At 44.8% G+C, this 14298-nt stretch overlaps 1 protein-coding gene across 2 annotated transcripts in view; it reads right to left on the bottom strand.

The window, feature by feature from the left end:
- Positions 1–12991, bottom strand: part of raraa (retinoic acid receptor, alpha a) — a 207309-nt gene extending 194318 nt beyond the window's left edge. For both annotated transcript variants that reach the window (XM_083787937.1, XM_083787936.1), the window contains exon 1: positions 12746–12991. The gene's annotated coding sequence lies outside the window, so the exon portion shown is untranslated. The remainder of the gene's footprint in view (positions 1–12745) is intronic.
- Between the last annotated feature and the right edge of the window lie 1307 nt (positions 12992–14298).

Raw genomic sequence — 14298 nt, forward strand, 5'->3', positions numbered from 1 at the left:
ATCGGTACACATTTCCACACAACAAGCACAGCTGGACCGATCGGCGGGAAACTTCGCACTCCTATCCGTAGGCCATTTATTTATTTATTTTCACCAGTAAGACGCCCTGGAGCGAGGAGCGACCTCGCCATAAAGAGTGAGGTTGCGTGCCTGGGTGATGGCAGACTGCTGGGCGAGCGCTGGCGCTTTGGCATGGGGAGTCAGATCAACATATGGAATGAATTCTGTATTGGCCATATATGGAGCGTGTCTTGAGCGTACAGGGTTTGATGAGGTCAGCTCCATATATTGAGATCTAAGGGTGGCAGCGTGGGCAGTGTCTTGAGGGTACAAGGTTTGATGAGGGCCCAGGTAGGGAGCCAGTTCAATGTAGGTTTAGTTTTGCATAATATCAATAAAACTAATTTGAGTTCACACAGCCCTATTGATGTCTAATAACTCCTTTATAGGCTTTCCACAATTTAACAGGTGCCCGTTATTGATGCTGAAGTTTCCCCTACAAGATGGCCTATAAATGTAGCCGCATTGATTCAGTCTTTGATTTCTTTTTTCTCCTCCACATTAGATACACTGCCCTGTGGTGCAGCAAGATAGAACCATATAGGACCAAACCCAGCCAGAGATGGAATGGCAAAGGGGTGGGGGTGGGGGTGGGGGGGTCATCTTAGAAAACAAGGAGTGCCTGATGGGTACGAATGGTGAGGTCCTGTGGAAATCACCCCGGAACATGGAGCAGGGCAGTCTCCTGGAACACAGTCAACACATTTCACACATGCAGGGCTGCAAAACAACACACTTGGGGTTTCCACCTTCATTTAGATGAAAATAGGACTCCTCTGGAGGAAATAAAGCCATTTTTAACTCTCCCCTCGCTCTCTCTCTCACTCGCTCTCTCTCCGACTCGGCCTGCAGTAATGTGCACAAGTCAATGGACTGTGGGTCTATTCAACTGCAGGCAGCCCACAGCACGGCCATAAATAATGTAGGGCCAACTCACATGAAACCCTAATCACCATTGTGCTGTCACCCAACAGGGAAGATTGCTTGTTTAATTTACTGCGCCACATCTGTCTCAGTTCTGCCCAATTTAGCTTTGCAATTTCGATGAGTGAGTACTCCAGGTATTTATCAATGCTTTTCGCCCGATGCCATGAATCAATAAGAGCGTATGTGTCTTTGGTCTGTGTTTGTGTGCACGTATACGTCGAGGTGTGTTTGTGTGGATAGGCGGGCGGGAAGAGGGCGGGGGGGTGGGGGGGATCATAGTGCATAATGTCTGCATGCCCTGAAGAACGCAACAAGAAAGCCTCAGCTTGTGAAACAACAAAAGGCTGGCTGAGACGGAGCCATCAGTGCTCAATAACCGGAGCTCATTATTGGCCATATACAATGTTCTTCATTACATTACAATGTCATTAGCATGGAGACATTTGCATATTCCAGTCACCTCTTTGCCTGGCTGTTGATCATAAATGGCAGCCATATGCTGCCTGGTGTGCAACGTTACAGAATTATTACTGCGACACACACACACACAGAAAAGCAAGCAAAGAAAAATGGAAGTTATGTTGACATGAAATGAAGTACAAAACCATTCAAAGGAGCTGACGCCATTGGCAGTGTCTCCCTGTCTCCCTGACTGAGTATCATTTTCATGCCTGCCGATGCCAGTTGCATAGCAAACACCTAGCTTGTTGGCCGTGTTCCACAGACGCTTTGCCCACCAAGTTATCATCATGTGTGCAGTCCCATTATGCACAAGGCAGCGACAGCTTCTGCAAGCGAGAAGGAGACTTCAGACATGGATATTAATGTGGCGAAAAAGCTACATGCTGCATAAGTGCAGCACATCGTTCTTCTCTGTGGTCGGAGGCAGGTGGGGGGTCATAACTTGGCTTAATCTCTCCAACTGTGAAAGCTGAAACCCCGTCGCCCCAACAGGCTCTGCTCTGTGGCATTTCTAACATAACGGTGATTTGGCACGATGGCTCTTCACCGGGCAGGGCTCTACCGTGGTGACAGCCCGCAGAGACGGAATAAGTATTGGCGGCTCACTGGCTAAATGACGTTGGCTGGCACCGGCTAGCTGAGCAGTATGATAATAACCAACCACGCCATGTGCCTGCCTGAGCTTCTCCATGGCGAGCTCGCAGTCTGTGGCGGCAGCGGCGTCCGCAGCCAGAGAGCTACAGTATCATCTTTGTTCAGGACCATTATCTCTCCACCATGGTGTTCACTTCATACTGATAGCTGTGGCCCGGCAGCTGAGGCAGCAGCAGCATCAGGGTAATACACCATGAGCTGCGGTGCACGCCCACACAGTGGGGGGACAATGGAGAGGATTTGTTCTGTCGGAGTCACTCTGCTTTAGGTACTTTGTGTTCACGGAGCCCTTTGCACTGGGGCACTGTGTCACCATAAGCTTTCCCGGGGCCTAATTTATGTATTGTAGTACAATAGCGTAACTTGCCGACGAGAACTGATGTCCAACACATTGTTAGCTTAAAGATCAGTTCTTGTCGGCAAGCTACACCATCATTCAGTGAAGTATAATTACGCTTAAAGCCGTGAGGTGACGTACAATGTGGCTGTACAAAAGGCCCCTTACTTTACAGAGTAAAACTAAACCAAGTAAAAGATAAAGCGGATTTCCAATCCGCCAATAGAAAAACAACCTGACTGTAATGTCACTCATGCAGAAGTGGACATTGGCCTGCAATTGACACTGAACAGTATTGGCATTTTCTAGGGGCGTAAAAGGAGATTGCCTGGCCAGACACCCAGGCCTGACCAGAGACCGTCTTGGCTGCTAGCTGTCTGCTTGATGGCAGGAGAAGGAGAGAGGAGAGGGTTAACTAGCCTGGCTGTACGGTGGAAGCTCTAAAAAGGAATATTAACGGCATGTCCCTGGGTGCTGACCGAGAGAGCACAGGGAAGGAGGAGGGAGGAGAGAGAAAAATTGAAAGAAGAAAGCGCATGAGAGAGAGAAAGAGAGAGAGAGAGAGAGAGAGAGAGAGAGAACAAGTAGAGGCATAGAGCAGGGTGGATGTGTGAATCTGATTTCCAATGACAATGTGCTTAAGATCACTGTTTCAATGGAAGAACATATCATCTGTCAAAGTTAATGGCAGTGTCTCGGGGAAAATGAAGGAAAATAGAATGGAGGCCATTCATTAAGGAGGTTGAGGGGTAGGGGGTTTGAAGAGGGAGGGAGAGAGATGAAGCCGCCGGTCTGCTCCGCTGATAGTCGCCCCGGGAAAATAAATATATACACAGCCATTATTTATTTGTGCATTTCCGAGGTGGCAGTTCAGCCGCGATTAAGGGTTAGTTCTCATGCTTGAGAGATAATATTAGAGCAGCTGCCCTAGAGGGGAAATCTGTGGGCTGGGGTGGAGAGCAATCGCTGGGAATAAAGAGATTTTACTTGTACATACGGCCATGCCTGCCTGCCTGCCTGGTAGGATGGCTGGCAGGCTGGCTGGCTAACAGGACTGGCCAGCCTGTCTCTCACTTACAGCACTGGATGTACTCAGTAGAGGCAATTGATACCATTGTTTTATGGAGAGGAGCAGAGGGGAGGGGGGGGGGATTAACGTCCCACAATAGGGCTCTTTCACTGGAAATGTCAGCTGCCAAACTGGGGGACTGTCCGAGCAGGCTGAGGCGCTTTCATAAAAGGTAAAAAAAAAAAAGTGTGGAAAATAGTATGAAACACGTAACAAGGGCAGCAATGAAACCCGCATGACAAGGGCAACATATTCAAACGCCAAATGGTGACACACAATCTCAAACACAAGGAAATGTGTTGTGGGGAACTTTAGAATTTTGTATGAATCTGAGGCCAGGCATAAAATAAGCAAAAAAACAAAACAGATATATATTTGAGAAGTTGAGACGAAGAATCTGCCCCTGACCCCTTATCCATGATTTATACATTATTGCGAATGCATAAGCACTAACTATGAGACCTAGCAGAACATGTCTGTCTGTCTGCGTGTGTCACGCTGTAACACCACCCGCCCGCCACCAGGGGGCACAGCTGTATCACACAAAAAACACACACACACACACACACAAAAACGTAACTTAAAAAAACCTTAAAAATAAAAAACTAAAAAATACCTTAAAAAAACTTAAACAAAAAACAAACAAAAAACTTTAAAAAGAGAACTTAAAAAAAAAACCTTAAAAAAGTACGTAATTTATTCTAATTGTTGTTATTGCAATTTACGAGCTGCGTTTGCTTCCCGCGTTTGCGCGTCTCACTTGTGGATAATTAGTATGGACTTATATGGTTATTCTTCTCAACCGCTCATTTGTTATTCGGTTTATTGTTGTTGCCTTGCCTTCAAAATCATAATCCCATATGTCTATTAAAGCAGCTGAAAACGCTACAGATAAATCTGGTAATCATTTCAAGGACCAATGAAACACTTTTTTAGCTCAAGGTGCATTCCAAATCGATAATGGGGATAATAATGGGTTATATGGGTCTTTAGCTCAGCCTCATTAGCAAAAAAAGGGAGAAAGCCTGACCTGATTCTTCAGGCAAATTTACACAGAGAGGCACCTAAAATATCAAAACTGATGCTTAATTCTGGGCCAGGTTTTATTATCAGATTATACAATGGAGAGATTCAAAGTTATTTTTCTCAACCTTGTCTTGGTGCCTTTGATAACCCCACTAGCCTTGGGCCTCTTTGAAATTCACAGACTATAGGGGAGGGTTGAGCTGAATTTAAACAGTTACTTGAAGCAGGGTATCCTGCTACTTTAAGACTGGGATGAAGCAGAGCAACTCTCCCACTCTGACCTAATTGCTCTCTCCCGACGTGAGCACGAGGAGCTGTGCACTCTGACACGTAAAGATTATTTAATACCATCAAAGCTATAAAGAGAGGAATAGAAGCAGGCAATGTTGAAAGGAACGGGAAGAGTTAACCCTTGCGTGGTCAGGCTGCATGAGTTGGAATACCCAGGAAGGGGGAATCGGTATGCGCGAGTAGGACTGTCAAGAAGCCGTCAGCCGACATGAGTAGAGCTCCCATATCCCAACATCACAGGGCTCCACTTCCAGCCTTGAGCCTGCTCTGCTTGGGCTGTGTTCCCCTGGTACCGGCTCCCACCCTCCTCCTCTCCCACGTTTCCCACACTCGGCCCATTCCCTAAGGCAAAGGCTACGTCATTGGGCACAGCAGCCAAACCACTGTAATATCCCAATTTATTTCTACTTATTCTAACGGAGTCTGGGGCCGTTTCATTTGGGTCAAGGCCGATTTTATTAGTGTAAAACTACACTATTTAGTTCCACTAGACTCCATTTGTAGCTTCAGTATAAAGTGACTGTTTCTGCATTTAGCTGAAGATGTTCTAGCAACATTGCTGTGTAATAGATCATTCTGAAAGACAACATCAGCAAATAGAAGACCAACACAACCACACAACCATCCCAACAGAATCTGATTGCTTGCCTTCTTCTTCTTCTTTTTCCTATTACAGAGAATGAAACTCTTGCTTTAAACACTGCGGTTTTACTTGAGGTCCCGTTTACTACTCCAGACACGGATCTACACAGCAGGTCGAGGTCTGACAGGGTGTGGGTCGGGACCGGGTAGAGGTGTTTACCATTTAGCGAGTGCTGGGTGACATCTCTTGGGTGCCCTGCCATTGTGGGGAGCATGTCTCATCTGTCAGCGCCTGATGGGTTTATGCTGTGTGCAGTGTGTGCAGCCTCACTCAGCCACCATGCTTTAGCCCCAACACTCACGGCTTGTGAGTCAGCAGTGCATGCATGGTGGAAGAAATACTTACTTTAACTTTAAGTACCAATGCTGCAATATAGAAATACTACAAGTCACAAGGAAAAGTCCAGCATTTATATGCAGAATGTCACATTTCAAGTTTTGAAATGTATACAAATCTTTTGAAAATAGCCAATCTACAAGCTCACAATGCGTCGCATCGCGACGCATTGTGAGATTGTAGATCAGCTATGTATCAGAAATGTATATAGGGCTGAAGTGATTAATGTATATTTTGTAATGATAATCTAAATCTACAAAGTAACTAGTAACTAAAGTTTTCAAATAAATGTAGTGGAGTAAAAGTACAATATTTGGATCTCAGATAGTAGAAGTAAAAGTATTGGAAATTGGAAATACTCACGTAAAGTAGTGAAGTACAAATACCTCAACATTTTACTGAAGTACAGTACTTAAATAAATGTACTTAGTTACTTTCCACCACTGCTCTGCCTTGTGAGTCAGGCCCAGCGTGTCAACAACGTTCGGGGGTGGGGGGGGTTAGGGGAGACAGGCCATTGTGGGTCTGTGTGTAGAGTCTGTAGACCACTGTGGGCCTGCACTAACCAAACAGCTGACACGCTGAGGCTGCCTCTGGTGAAAGCAAGCTCCCCTCGCCAAATTTAGCCCTGGGTCTATCGCAAGCGATCTTGCGTGCAAACATTTCCTCCTCCCCTTGAATGAACTGAAGCTCATTCGCTTAGAACTGCTCTGACTCCTGTACTACTGATGATGGTTCATGTGCCATTTTTGGAAGATAGCTATCTAGCCTCGGTCTGTAAAAAATTTGCATGATTCAACAACTTGGGTGACCTGCTGAGCTATAGAATCTACAGTAACACGCCATGAATCAAGAAAAAACACCACAGACAAAAATCATTATTAGCCTATATAATATATATATATATATAGGTCATTAAAATATAATATAAACGGCCATTATGTTTAACTTTGACTAATAATTACCGTCAGTAAATTACATAAGTCATTTCAAAGAATTCTCTAGAATCTAGAGACACACACACACACACACACACACACACACACACACACACACACACACACACACACACACACACACACACACACACAGCGATTTGGAATGGAATCACACGAAAGAGTACAGCACGCAAGTCCCAAACGGAATGTCACATAATGTGCAGTCACAGTGTGGGATAGTTTGGTTGTGATTGTCGCCGGGCACAGGTAAGAAGTGTCTGACACTATAGTGCTTTCCTATGACACAGCGAAGACCAGCACGTCTTCACTGAACAAACACTTTATCCAACCCTTTCTTTTTCTCTCCGCTGTGTCCGACAGTCAGAGATTATGAGACGGGGGGACACTCCTATTACGAGCCTCACTACAGTACACAAACTATTTACCCTATCCTAGCTACTACATGTGAAGGGCACAATGATGGGTTTAAAAACAAAGCTGAAACATGAAGTGGAGGCCAAATCCCGCAATTTCCTTCCTCACATTGCTGCCGCAACGCAATTTACGCAAAATAGAGTTGAGCCGCCCGAAGGGCGATGAAATTCTATGGTAATATAATGATGGTTTGCTCATGCATCTAGAGTCTAGATACATGAGCAAACCTGTCAACAATGGTAACTAATACTGTAACTGCAGACAAGAAATCAGTTGGCATGTGGAACTGTCTAATAATATCTTGCACAGAGCAATCCCTCTACCGTCCTCCAAAACAATCTTCTCATTTCATCTGGCAAAACTATTTGTTCCACTGCTTGTGAGGAAAAACAGAAAACAAAATGTCAACCCAATGCGAAGAAAATAAAGAAAATATATGACAGATCTAGGAGCTATTGAGTCACTGAAATGTTTAAAAGCTGAGGAAAAAAAAGAACATTTCCAGTATCATTCACACTTGACTATCATCCTGTGAAGAGGAACGAGACGGTTGGGATCTGTGTGTGTGTGTGGGGGGGGGGGGGTGGATGGGACACTTCAGTGGTATAGCATGACAAAAGTGGCGACGTGTGTGCGTCATTGCCGGATGACACACTTGAACTTCAGCGTGCAAGGCCCCGCATCTCTCACACACAGAGGAAACCAACCTCCGTGTTGAAACTCATCAATGAGGACCTGACTGTCTCAAAGACAATACTTTCAGCCTAATCCCCAGGCAAAAATATAAAAGTCTCCATTTTTGCTTCCTCTCACTAGATATTAGGACCAAGATACTATAACGCTGCAGTGTTATAGCATATACAACTCCCATAATAGCTCAGAATCCAACAATCCAAATAGCGGTATTAGTCAAATATATATTAAAACAACATTGAAATAAACAAACTATTAAAAATCAATTCTAGGAATGTAGCCAGGGAGCAGAGTGCCAGTGAGATATCAATAACACTGATGTTACGAGATTGCGAGTACATTATTTCACCGAACTCCTTCCGCTCCATCTGCCCATTCTCAATATCAAGAGCTGACACAACACATGAGATTTACTATCATCTTAGTTGCCAAATCTCAAATATCATAATATGCAATTTGTTGATGAATTTTTAATATTTAAGCCCTTGAGTTGAGACCAAAATGACTGTAGCCTTGAGATTGCAGTGCACCATTATACTAGTTGAACATAAACAGTCAAATCCTCAGGGGTCATTCATCCATCACACTCACAGGATGTTACTGTAAGGTATCATGATATGGCTGTGACTTACAGTAAGTATACTGTATACTTTAAGGACAAACTAAGAAAAGCGGGTCTTGACTTACACAATAATATTGTCATCCATGTAGAGCGCTATATACACAAAACGTACACTAATAAAGGTTAATGAATCTAAAAGTATACCATAGAGCAGTGGTCCCCAAACGTTAATGGCCGTGCACCCCCTGTTACCTCCTGACCTAGCTGACGCATTCCCCAACGCTCGGTCTCGTTGTATTTGGCCAAAAACTATATATTTTTTAATATGATTATGGTAAATAATCACAGAATGTCACTGCACTGAAAGACATGCAGCTGCTGTATAGTCCCACAGCTGCTCTCTCTCTTTACAACAGTGGTTTACCGGATTTCGGCCTTCGTGCTAAATAACACCATAAAACCGCCATTACCCTATTCATGTCACGCACCCACTAGAGCGCGTTTGCGCACCACAAGGGGTGCACCCACCACAGTTTGGGAACCCCTGCCATAGAGAGGTAGGTGGCCAGGTAGCTGACTTTGGCTCATCTGAGATATGGTCACAAGTAAACATGTAACTGTGAATCACACCAATACAAGAGGTGACAGGGTGGGAAAATCCTCAGACACACCAAATATCCCACTCAGCCACTAAGCCCCTAATGCATCTTGCTCTGAATGTCACCGCTTTTAGGAGGAAAGGGCATCTTCCCCCCCACCCCCCAAAACAACCGCACACCGTCACAAAAGCAGAGTTTGCAGCATGGCTATTACTCCGTCTCAAGTTTGACACTTGGCAACATTAGTTTTCCTCAGTCAGCTATTTAAATCACAGTTACAGCCTACTCTTTCATGCCTATACTGTAATTGCATGGAGGCTCATGTCAGTGTTCCACTTTCTATCTATATTTCACCGTTTGACTTAAGAGTATAATTTGATCTTTGACTTATTGCACATTTGTATCTTTGACTTTTATTGCATATTTGGTAACACTTTACTGAAAGGTCGGGTCCATAATGCTTAAAAGGCTTCATAATTTTTTTATAATATGTTTATAATTATGCATAACAACTTATAACAAGGTTTAGGTAGTTGCGACCATAGGTCACATTTACTATGAAAACCTGTATCTCCCGTCCGTCATTTAGTCACCCCACGCCTCCATATATTGGTCACGCCTCATGACGTTACACCTCCATGTGTTTGGTCACGCCTTGTGTCATCACGCCTTGTGACAATCACAACACCATATATGGCCATCTTAATATATGAAGATCTCGACACTGACCTCATCTAACCCTGCTGTAACGGTTTCCTCAGTAGCTTGGGGTGCCAGGCAGGCGTGTACCATATATAACCATATTGAGAAGACGGGATCATCACCAAGATCTCCATATATGGAGCCTCAAACCCTTAGATCTCCATATATGGACCTGACCTGTTCTGACATTCCATATGTTAATCCTTCCTCACCCGTCCTTCCTGTTCTGATATTCCATATGTTGATCTGACCTCATCAAACCCTGTACACTCAAGACACACTCCATATATGGCCAATACAGAATTAATTCCATATGTTGATCTGTTGACCTCCAAGTGCTCGCCCAGCAGTCTGCCGACACCCAGGCGGATGCGTGCACGCGATCTCGCCCTTTTAGGGCAAGGACGTTTCTCACCCTCAGGACGCCTTACTGGTATTATAAGTGCTGCCCCTGCCTGGTCATAGTCAGTAGTTATAATGTGCTGTTATTATGAGCTTATAAATGTATTATGACCAGCACTTAAAATAGGCTACTTCATAATATACAACTTTATTGTCAGCTTTCACTGAAATTTGTTTTGCGTGCATGACGTCACCGTTCAAGACATACATAGTCTAGGAAAATTGGCCTCAGATCCTGTGCAGCAGGGGCGTGGCCCAGTGCGTTGCGTTTCAAATGAAATGCGAATCAAAAGGCAGGGGCGGGTTCCACATGGAGTGGGCGCTACATCTAAATAAGACGGAAGGGAAACAATTGCTCCTTGAGCGGTGGTGGCCTACTACAATTCAATTTGGAATTGGATTCCCTTCGGACTATTTTCATGGTATGCACAGTGCTTCAGACCGGAAAGGGGAGTGTCCGCTCAGATTCTGAGCGCAACGTACTTCCCTCACAGGGATACGGTCCTTTTTTCCCAGAAGTCTTTCTCGCCCGCCTAGTGGCGAAAAATAAAACTTCTGGGAACTCAGATTAAGACATACACAATACATTACAAAAGATACATTACAGGACACAGAAGCAGACAGGAACAAGAACAATAGAACATATCCTCTTGGTTTACCGATTTTGGTTCAAAAGCAGAACAGACTGGTGTACAAAAGAGTTCTTTAGCCTGTTTTTCTTATATTTCGGGACTCTAAACCGCCTCATGGAGGGCAACAGGTGATATTCATCATTTAAAACATGTAAGGGGTCGGAGGAAATACTCTTCGCTAGACTACCTTGTTATAAGTTGTTATGCATAATTGTAAACATTTATGACAAGTGTTATGAAGCCTTAATTGTGTATTTGTGCATCATAATGCATTCATGTAATAATACATTTTAGACCCGACCTTTAATTAAAGTGTTAGGCCTACTGTATGTTTTTTATATAATATTCTTTTGACTTATTTTGAATTTCTCTTGCACTATTGAAGAAAGGTCAAAGTCCAAACATTTAATTGCCAGTAATAACTGCTGTATTCTATGTGCATTTGATAAATAAACACTTCAATGGCCTAAAATGTCTTGAAATTGATTAAAAGGCACATGCACTGGAGGATGTAATCTTGCATGACATTTGCCAGTTAAGAGTATAGGCTACTTGCATATTCATTCAGTTACAGCACACTAGCCAGATAATGGTTACATCATGACAATTCCTTAATGTGTACTACTAGTCATTCATATCAGTAGGTCTACTCGAGTCAAAACTCAATACAAATACAGTAGTGCGAAAAACCAGCGACCATAGCCCTGATGTAAAGGTAACAGACTAGTCAACATCGAATGCTGTGTTGTAAATTGATAATAAACTTGTTGCGGGGTAATAAACACGGAGGAGTGAGCAGACTCATTTGTGGTTTTACGAGATAAGATTTTACGACACAACATTGCAGGTTTGTCATGCTGCAGGCAGGGTATATATGTGTGGAGCAGCGCCGCACACTAGTGACATTTAATACGGTGAGATTAAGACACCTCAAATTGCCACGTTATCTTGACAGGGGGTTCATCTGGGGTGTTAACAAATTAGGGGAGATTGCTGTCAGGTTTGCGTGTGAGTTGAGGTTTCGTTCCGTCATTCCGCCTGCTGCTACACAGAGAGGAGCAGAGGGTTGTCTTGGGTCATGAAGTTTCCACCTCAATGTTTTGAGCACATCAAAGAATGCAGGGCTGTGGTTCATCCATTTACGGCGTTCTTTCTGAGGGGAGGAAGTGGGCTCCCGAATGATTGATTGCGCTACAATATTACCGTATTCACTAGAGCAAAGTTCACGTTAAGCCTCCGACAACACGCTACATGCCAACTTTAATCGAATTTGCCAGCGCATAATATCGGAAAAGAGAGAGTGATCCACATTCCATTGTCCTGACGTTTGGTTTGCAACAGAAGACCAGCTCTCACTCTCTCGCTGTCTGAGGTATATGTATGCACTAAGCACAGACAGACACAGCACACACACTTTGATAGATCTGCCTGCCCTGCATGCATGGCATGCATCATGCAACATAATGACCGAGCAGCACGCCAGCACGCTGGCGGGGTGACCTTGGTATTAAATCGACGCAACGAAACTGTCAGCCCCGAAATATTTCAAAAATAAATGTTCTTTTCAGCCAACGACAGTCAGCGGGGACGTGCATGCATTAGCCTACAAGCTAGCTGGCTAGCAGACATGTACATTGATTCATTGAACACTCTCCTGCCACAGAATGGCTCCAGCCTGTCCTTCCCTCCGAGCCGACGCTCAAGTAGTCACAATCTGTATCGACTTGACACGAGTTTCCAAAGCGAGGTATTCAGTCCCATGTCTCTCAATGAATGGCAACATGGAAAATCTGTCACATTCTGATTCATGCACACCAACAACACTGCCATGCGTGACAAAAGCATTTTCTAGCTCTTCTTTTCTTTCTCAACATCGCACCGGGCTCTGTTTCTATTGTTTCTGTTCCCCTAAAGCCCTGGCTTGCACACATGCTGTCAAATGTTGACAAGCTGTCAATGACAAGTGGATCATTATACCTGGGACCTGTTGACTCCTCCCCCCGCTCTCCCCTTGCTGCTGCTGGTGGAAGTTCAGTCGCGCAGCTGCGTTTGTTTGCGGTGCCGTTCTTTTCAAAGTTGTTTACCGACTCTCAGATTTCGGGACAGCGGATGCCACGAGTGTTGAGCAAAATTACCCCTCCGGCAAATCGTCGGCGAGACGCGACGAACGGGCGTTCGGTGAGCAGAGAAGTTGGGCACAGCGTTCGCAATGGCAACCATTGCAGTCACGTTCTCTGGCTGTGAAATCCAACACCAGCCCCCCGAGCCCGCCCCTTTCCTTTTATGGCTGCTGGTCCTCAAGTGGATGTCCTGTTAACTCCAGATGTGCACACTGCCTCTCTGTGTCACCACTCACCAACTAGATGTGATACAAAAAGGAACAATGAAGCAGAGGGGGCACAAATGTGTTCAAACATAGCCGTTTTTAGCTGAGTAACTAATTTATATAAGATAGTTTATAAACTGAATAACTACTTGTGTTGTATCTCAGCAAGTCAGCTAAACATGGCCAGTTAAAAGCAAAAACAGCATGCATGCATGACTAGAAAGCTTCACACCCAAGCTGGAGGTCTATTTTGGCATGATGTTCAACCTGACACCCTCCCTCCCCATCCTCCCTGAAAGGCTATAATTGACTTGAATTGGATGGATAACATTGAGAGTCAGCTGAGTGTCATTGTGTGTGTGTGTGTGTGTGTGTGTGTGTGTGTGTGTGTGTGTGTGTGTGTGTGTGTGTGTGTGTGTGTGTGTGTGTGTGTGTGTGTGTACGGGTGTGTGCGTGCATGCATGCAAATAACCAGCAATGTACTGTAGGTGCATTTTCCTGCTTGAAAATCAGTTATTGTTGGCGAGCAACACAGACACGAGTACCAAATTGTGCCAAGAAAGTACTAATGTCCTGCTCTTATCTGCTTCAGCTACGAAGGTGAGTCAACAGAAAACAGCTCTGTGTTTCTGTGAGAGGTGAGGGCTATGGAGCGGAGCCCTATCTTCTCATCATGTGTTTGAAGTTGAACACTGCAACAAAACAAGCTAGTGACACTGAGCTATGTCAACTGTCACACATCACCATTCACCACACAAGTGAGGAATGCAGTGCAGTGCAGTGCAGTGCAGTGCAGTGCAGTGCAGTGCAGTGCAGTGCAGTGTGTGTGTGTGTGTGTGTGTGTGTGTGTGTGTGTGTGTGTGTGTGTGTGTGTGTGTGTGTTGGTGCACGCGCAAATGCATATGTGTGTGTGTGCATGTGCGTATGTGTGTGGGGTGACATGGGACACAGAAGCATGCAAGTAACTCAGGAGTGCAGGAGTCTTCAAATGCTAGAAGTGTGTTGGGGTGGAAGTGGCTGCTGTCATAACAGAATACTTGGAGAGTGTGAGTTGTCTTATTTCACAGCCGTCTGTCTGACAGGTGGCGTTGGGTACCCATCATGTGTGTACAGGGGGGGGGTGTGTGTGTGTGTGTGTGTGTGTGTGTGTGTGTGTGTACGCGCGCGCGCGTACATGCGTGCGTGCGTCGGACATGCCAGGCCA

Source organism: Protomyctophum parallelum (genome assembly GCF_964188405.1).
Source record: "Protomyctophum parallelum genome assembly, chromosome: 17".
NCBI lineage: Eukaryota > Metazoa > Chordata > Actinopteri > Myctophiformes > Myctophidae > Protomyctophum > Protomyctophum parallelum.